We start from the raw sequence: 8434 nt of genomic DNA, 5'->3' as shown, positions 1-8434 counted from the left end.
TCAGACAGTGTATTGATTATCTGGTGGTATGTAACAGATCACACCAAAATAGTGGCTCAAAACAACAATAAACATTTATTCCTCACAATTTCTGAGTCAAGCCTTTAGGGGAATATCTTGGGCAGTTCTGGCTCTGGGTCTCTCATGAGGTCCTCAAGATATCGGCCAGGGCTGCAGTCATCTGATGGCTGGAATGAGGCTGCAGGGTCCACTTCCAAGATGGTTCACTCCCTTACCTGGCTGTCAGGGTGGTGCTGGTTGTTAGTGGGAGGCCTCATTTCCTCCCTGCATGGGCCTGTCTGTCCACCTGCTACTTGATTGAATATCCTCACTACATGATGGCTGGCTTCCTCCAGAGGGAGCTGTCCAAGAGAGAGACAGAGGTTATTCCTCTTATGGCCTGGCCTCAGAAGGCACATAACACCACTTCTGCCACATAGCATGGTTAGAAGTCAGTCACTCGTTCCAGCACACATTCAAGAGGAGGGGATTTAGACTCCACCTTTTGAAGAAAGAAGAGTCAAAGAATTTGTGGACATATTTTAAAACTACCATAGACAAGAAAATAGAAACCACTCTAGATATTTCAAGCAAAAAAAAGCCAGAAAGAAAGAAAGATTATATCCAAAAAGCTGGTGCTTATCATTGAGGGGGCCAATGGTGGTGAAAGTTGGGGATGGGGGACATTGTAGCACTAGCCTTCAGGTTACTTTACCACAGCTGCTTTCCATAGACTCAAAACTGCTGCTGCCACTCAGAAGTCAGGAAACTTTGGGAAACCACTGATGAGGTCATTGCAGCCCCAAAGCCCCAAGGGTGGTGACTAGATGGGGAATATGGAGTCTGCTGCAGAGGAGGAAAGAATGATTTCCATCTGCTTTCCACCTTCCAAATTTCACACAAGTACATTTTATTGGCAGAACCCTGCTGTCGAGGGCATCTGTGAAATATGGTTCCCAGGCTTCTAGCACCTGCAGAGAAGGGGGTAGAAATGGGTGTCAAGAGCTAACCAACACTATCCAACATACGTCTGTATACAGGTATGGTGAGGAGGCACCACCTGTACTTGGAGAAGTCCTGGAGCCCTACTTCTTTTTTTTTTTATAGGCTTATGGGTGTCCAAGTCTTTGTAAAAGTGGGGTGGTGTCCACATAGAATAACATGGTGGAGAGCTAGCTGAGTCACAAATCTGGAAGGTGTCACTGTAGTTGGGCAGCAGGTGAGGTACTGGTTGCTGGTGACATGCAGTCAGCCCCAGAGGTGACTGGAGAAACACCTGGAGTTGATCCTTAGTTGGTCTCTGGAATGTTCTCACTGGAATGAAAGCTGGGTAGACTGCAGGCAGTGCAGTATCGGAGAGAACATAGCTGCCATTCAAAAGGGCTGCCAGAGGAAAGGTGTCCATAGGGAAATATCATTTCTCAAAATATGGTCTGTGGACCTCTACACTCAAACCTCTCTGGGATGCTTCTTTAAAAGGCTGATCCTGGAACTTCCCTGATGGTCCAGTGGTAAAGAATCCGCCTTCCAGACTTCCCTGGTGGTGCAGTAGTTAAGAATCCGCCTGCCCGTGCAGGGGACATGGGTTCGAGCCGTGGTCCAGGAAGATCCCACATGCCGCGGAGCAACTAAGGCTGTGTGCCACAACTACTGAGCCTGTGCTCTAGAGTCTGCAAGCCACAGCTACTGAGCCGTAGTGCTGCAACTACTGAAGCCCACTTGCCTAGAGCCCGTGCTCCGCAACTGATTAATCCCAAGTATATTTGAGTACCTAATAGAGTATGAGCGTGCTAGGTACTAGAAAAAGAATGATAAATCTGTAAATATTGTTCATGAGGTGTTCATAATCTCTCTGGAGAAGATTATGGATCTTCTCCATACACAGATAATGGATACAATGAATAAATGGATACATACAATGAATGCAATGGATAATGATATGGATAATAAATCTATAGTTATTGGTTTGAAACAGTATCAAGATCCAAGTAATTCCTCCAAAGTCAACAATTTTTGAAGTAAAAGAGCTCAGAAGTAGGTAATGGGTGGGGCTAAGGGTCTGATATATTGAGGTGGAGAAATTCGTGGTGGGGATGGAGAAATGTGCTCGGTGATTTGGGGGTACTTTAGGAAAATGGGCTAGAAACCAGCTTTTTAAGAGTTTCACACTAGACTCTTGACGGCTTTAATGAGTTATACCTTGATTTGCATATTAAGACTCATGAAAACACTCAAGTCGAAGGATTGCATCTTTGGTGGTCATTTCTCACACAGAGGCGGGAAATCTAAATTTTTAAAGTTCAGTGGATAGTTGGTGCTAACTACTTAGTACTCTAGGCTTCTCTGGGAGTTTGAAGAAGAAGCCAGCTGCTTTAGATGTCCGCACCATTCGATACAGTAAACTCACACTTTGGACTCTACGCTAATAATACACTTGAATAGAAGCAGTAAACTCCAAGACTTCTGGGCGCGGGAGTTGCGGAAGGGGAACTAGAGGCAGAGACAAGCCCTGAGTGGGAGGGGTGAGGGAGAGGTCAGAGTACTGCCCTCGTCCCACTCCCACCAAACTGGCTCCGCCCCTCAGGCTTCCGTTTGTAAACAGCGCGTGCACAGACGTGCGTGCGCAGACATTATCATTATAATAAGGTATAACATAGTTAATTTTGAAAAAAGCACATGAGTTCATAAAGATACTCAAAATGAAAAGTGGGGGAGCTCTTCTTTATAGAATAATGTCAGCTAATAAATGCAAAAGGAATGATAGAATTAGGAAACTGTCATTTTGTAACTTTCAATGTAATAATTGATTCAGACAAGAATTATCACTGATGCACAGTTGGGTGAAGAGTTGTTTGAAAGTAGGATCTTCACTGATCCCAACGTATCACCCCACATATTATTTATCAATTACCAAGGGGAAAAATAACTTTACCATGGAGAGATATGGAAGATACCACCTTAATCAAGTGATCAAACTTAGCACTGGGCCACCTGAAGTGATGAAGTATGAAGAATACATCACCTATATAGTATTCTTCCCCAAAATGTTTACTTTGAATCTAATGAGGAAACAGACAAATCCAGATTGTGGGGCAATTTACAAGACAACTGGCTTAGACTCTTCCAAAATGCCAGTGTCATAAAAGAACAAAAAAAAATAGTAGGGAAATATTCTACATTAAAGGAAACAAAGAGATGACATGCAATGCCTAATCTTTAATTGGACCCTGTATCAAAACAAAACAGACTTAAAGAATGTTATTGGCTTCTGGCCAAGATGAAGTAACAAGGTCCAATTTGACCTCCCACCTGAAACAATGAAAATATCAGACAGAACGTATGAAACAATAGTTTTCAAGTAACTGGACCTCAGGCAATAAAGTTCAGTGATCCCCAGGAGATGGGAAATAAATGAACTGATCCCTATAATTGCCCTAACTTACTTCTCTGAGAGAGTTTCCAGGTCATGGTACAGGGAAAAGAAGATCAGGCAGAGACTGGTGGACTCCCTGACTGAGGAAATGGAGCTGAGAGTCTGGGACAACCAAGGTAACTAGAGTTCACAAAGCAGAGTATCAGAGAGAAAAGAAGTGCACAGACAAAGAACTCGAGATATGCAGAGGGATCTCTTGAGAATTCAACAAAGTATTGGTCAGTACATTTGTGTGAGGAATTCCTTGATGCCAGGAAAAGAACCACATGAAAGGATTAATAATAAGAATAACTGGACATCACACACGGTTGTAGGAATAGTACCTGTTCCTACAAGTCAGACTGCAAAACCTCATGATACTCAGAAAGGACTTGTCTCCGTAGATGCAAATAATGAGCTCCAGACTAAAGGCTACTTGGACTCCTACCCAACGAATCTTAAACGCTAGACCTAAAAGAATAAAATTGTTCTGAGTAACTTAATTTCACCCAAAACAAAGCCCAAGCATTTTACCGGAATATAAATATATATAGCACACAATAAACTAAAACTCACAATATCTGGGATCATATGAAAAATTGCCAAGCATACAAAGAAGTAGGAAAATATGACCCATACTGAGGAGAAAAGGCAATCAATCAAAACTAACCCATAATCCATACAGATGTTAGAATTGGCAGAAAAGAACATTTAAAAAGTTATTATACATGAAGTAAAGTTATTACAACTGTATTTCATATGTTAAAAAACCCAGACTAAACACTGAAAATGTTAATACAGGCATGGAAAATGTAAAACAAACCCAAATTGCGCTTCTAGAGATTAAAAACAATGTCTAAATGAAAAAGACATTGAATGAGGCTAATGGCAGATTAGACACTGCAGAAGAAAGGGTCAGTGAACATTAAGGCATAGTAATAGAAACTATCCAAAATGAAACAAAAAGAGTAACAAAACAAAACAACAACAAAAATGAATAGAGCATCAGTGAGTCGTGCAACAACTTCAAGTGGCCTAATACATGTGTACTTAGAGTCCATGAAGGAGAGGAGAAATACAAAAATTTGAAGAAATAATAGCCAAAATTTTTCCAAAATGGTAAACAGTATAAACTCACAAAGTCAAGAAGATCAATGAACTTTAAGCATAAGAAACATGGACAACATTACACCAAGGCACAAAAAATAATCAAATTGCTCAAAACCAGCAATAAAGAGAAAAATTTAAAAGCAGCCAGAGGAAAAAACTATACACTACATACAGAGGAACAAAGATAACAATGACAGCAGAATTCTTGTTGGAAACAATGTAAAGGAGAACTCAGTGGAATAACATCTTTAAAGTAGTGAATTGAATTCTATCAAGCTAGAATTCTATACCCAGATGTGTCCAAACAAAAGCAAAATGAAGACTATCTCAGACATACAAAAGCTGAAAGAATTCATTACTAGCAGACTTTCACTATAAGAAATGTTAAAAGAAGTATTTTTAAGCAGAAGGAAAATGACACCAGATTGGAATATGGATCTACACAAAAGATTAACAATACCAGAATTGGGACTTCCCTGGTGGTTCAGTGGTTAAGAATCTGCCTACCAATGCAGGGGACACAGGTTCGATCCCTGGTCCGGGAAGATCCCACATGCCACAGAGCAACTAAGCCTGTACACCACAACTACTGAGCCTGCACTCTAGAGCCTGTGTGCCACAACTTCTGAAGCCCACGCACCTAGAGCCTGTGCTCTGCAACGAGAGAAGCCATCCAATGAGAAGCCAGTGTAGCACAACAAAGAGTAGCACCTGCTCGCCGCAACTAGAGGAAGCCCATGTGAAGCAACAAGACTCAGCACAGCAAAAATCAATTTATAAAAAAAAGCTTAAAAAAATTTTTTTAAGGATTTTAGTCATTCAATATATGTCTCTGACCACAATGGAATTAAATTAGAAATTAACAAATCCAAAAAATCTCCAAATATTTGGAAACTAAACAACACACTTCTTAGTAACTTTGTGGTCAAAGAAGAAATCAAAAGCGAAATCAGAAACTATTTTCAACTCACTGAAACTGAAAACATAATATGTCAACATGTGGGATATTGCTAACGCTGTACTCAGCTTCCTCAACTTCCACCTTAAACTGGAAAAATGAGAGCAAATTAATCACAGAGTAAGAGAAGAAAGAACACAATAAAGATCAAAGTAGAAATAAATAAAATGGAAAACAGAAAAATACTATCGATATTAAAAGTATAGTAAGAGAACATTATAGAAAACTTTATACCAATAAATTCAAGATGAAATGGACAAATTCCTTGAAAGACATGCACTACTAAAGTTTATTCAAGAATAAAGATATTAAGAAAATTGGATGTGCAATTTAAATCCTTCCAACAAAGAAAGCTGCAAGTCCAGGTGGCTTAACTGAGAAATTCTACCAAACACTTAAGGAATAAAATAATGCCAATTCTACACAAACTCTACCAGAAAGTTGAAGAGAAGGGAATACTTCCCAACTTATTTATAAGGCCAACTTTCACCGTATCAAGATTAGACAATGACATTACAAGAAAACTATAGACCAATATCTCTCATGAACACAGAGGCAAAAATTCTTAACAAAATTTTAGCATATCAAATCCAATAATATATAAAAAGATGATACATCATGACCAAGTGGGGTTTACCTCAAGAAGGAAAGGTTGGTTTAATATTTGAAAATCAATTTACCCAACTTAGTACACTAAACAAGAAAAATCAGGACATCTCTGGTAGGGCAGTGGTTAAGAATCTACCTGCCAGTGCAGGGGACATGGGTTTGAGCCCTGGTCCGGGAAGATCCCACATGTCATGGAGCAACTAAGCCCGTGCACAACAACTACTGAGCCTGCGCTCTAGAGACCATGAGCCACAACTACTGAGCCCATGTGCCACAACTAGTGAAACCCGTGCACCTAGAGCCCCTGCTCTGCAACAAGGGAAGCCACCACAATGAGAAGCCTGCATACTGCAACGAAGAGTAGTCCCTGCTCGCCACAGCTAGAGAAAGCCTGCGTGCAGCAATGAAGACCCAATGCAGCCAAAAATAAACAAACAAATTAAGAAAAGAAAAGAAGAGAAGAGAAAAATCACATAATCATTGCAATAGATGCAGGAAAAGAATGAAAAAATCTAACATCCATTCCTGATTAAAGAAAAGAACAGCCCTCAGTAGACTAGGAATGGAAGGAGACTTCCTCAACTTGATAAATGACTTCTACAAAAAACCTAACATCATATTTAATGGTGAAGGACAAAGTACTTTCTCTCCAGGATCAGGACAAAGGCAAGGATGTCTGCTCTCATTACTTCTATTTGACATTGCACTGAAGGTTCTAGCCAGTGCAATAGGGCAACAAAAAGAAAAGAGATATTCAGAATGGAAAGAAAGAAGTAAAACTATCTTTATTTGCAGATAACATGATTATGTAGAAAACCTGATAGAATCTACAAAAATGCTACTGGAACTAACAAATGAGTTTATCAAGTTTGCAGGGTACAAGATCAACATACAAAAAGATTTATTTATCTCAACAAACAAGCAGAGATCAAAGTTTTAAAATACTACTTATAATAGAATCAAACATATAAAATACTTAGAATAAATCTGACAAAAGATGTAAAAGACTTGCTCACGAAAACTGTAAAATATTGCTGGGGGGAAATTAAGGAAGACCTAAATAACTGGAGAGATATAATGTATTCATGGATCAGAAGATTCAATATTGTTAAGACATCAATTCTCCCCAAATTGATTTATAGATCAAAATCCCAGTAGGCTTTTCTATAGACATTAACAAGCTAATTCTAAAATTCATATGGAAATAAAATTTAGAATAACTAAAACAACTTTGAAAAAGAACAAAGTTGAAGAACTAACAGTAACTGATTTCAAGGCTTATGAAGCTACACTTTCAAGACACTGTGATAGTAGTGTAAAGATAGACAAAAAGATCAAAGGAACAGAATAGAAAGTTCGGAAGTAGAGAGATGTGGACAACTGACTTTCAGGTTCAAAGGCATTTAAGTGGAGAAATGATAGTCTTTTCAACAAATGATGCTGGAACAATTGAATATCCAGGTGCAAAAAAAAAAAAAAGGAACATCCATCCAAACGATATACAGAAATGAACTCAAATTGGTTCAAAGATCTAAATGTAAAACATAAAACTATGAAACTTCTAGAACAAAACAGGTGAAAAATTTTATGACCTTGAATTAGGGAAGATATCCTAGATACAACACCAAAAGCATAATCCACAAAAGAAAAAAATAGATAAATTAGACACCATCAAAATTAAGAATTTCTGCCCTGCAAAAGACACTCCTGAGAGAATGAAAAGATGAGTCACAGAATGGGAGGAAATACTTAGCAACTTACATATTGGATAAAGGGCTAATTTCCAGAATATATAAAGAACTCTCAAATTTCCAGAAAAATATAGATAAAAGATTCAAAGATATACAGATGGAAAATAAGCATATGAAAAGATGTTTGACATGATTAATCATTAGGGATGCTACAGTGAGATACAACTACACACCTATTAAACTATCTAAAATTAAAAATACTGAGCATAGCAAGTTTTTGCTACAACGTGAAGAAAATGCAACTCTCCTACACTCCTGGTAGCGATGTAAAATGATCAAACCACTATGGAAAATAGGTATTTTTTAAAAACTTAAACATACACTTACCAATGATCCAGCCATTCTACTTGCAGGTATTTACCCAAGAGAAATGGAAGTATACCTCCATACAAAGACTTGTACACAAATATTCATAGCAACTTTATCTGTAATAGACAAAGACTGAAACAACTCAAATGTCCATCAATGGTGAATAGATAAATGGTGGTACATCCATATAATGGAATACTATTCAGCAATAAACAGAAATGAATTACTGATATATACAACAATATGGATGAGGATTAAAATAATCATGCTGAGTAGGAAGCCAGT

At 38.5% G+C, this 8434-nt stretch overlaps 1 protein-coding gene across 1 annotated transcript in view; it reads right to left on the bottom strand.

Annotated features, from left to right (window-relative positions):
- Positions 1 to 51: 51 nt before the first annotated feature.
- Positions 52 to 8434, bottom strand: part of SP6 (Sp6 transcription factor) — a 36357-nt gene continuing 27974 nt past the window's right edge. Inside the window, exon 5 of the transcript XR_014238900.1 lies at positions 52 to 362. The gene's annotated coding sequence lies outside the window, so the exon portion shown is untranslated. The remainder of the gene's footprint in view (positions 363 to 8434) is intronic.

This window comes from Balaenoptera borealis (genome assembly GCF_965194805.1).
Source record: "Balaenoptera borealis genome assembly, chromosome: 20".
Lineage (NCBI taxonomy): Eukaryota > Metazoa > Chordata > Mammalia > Artiodactyla > Balaenopteridae > Balaenoptera > Balaenoptera borealis.
The sequence above is the reverse complement of the archived record's forward strand: the minus strand, read 5'-3'. Positions and strand labels throughout refer to the sequence as shown.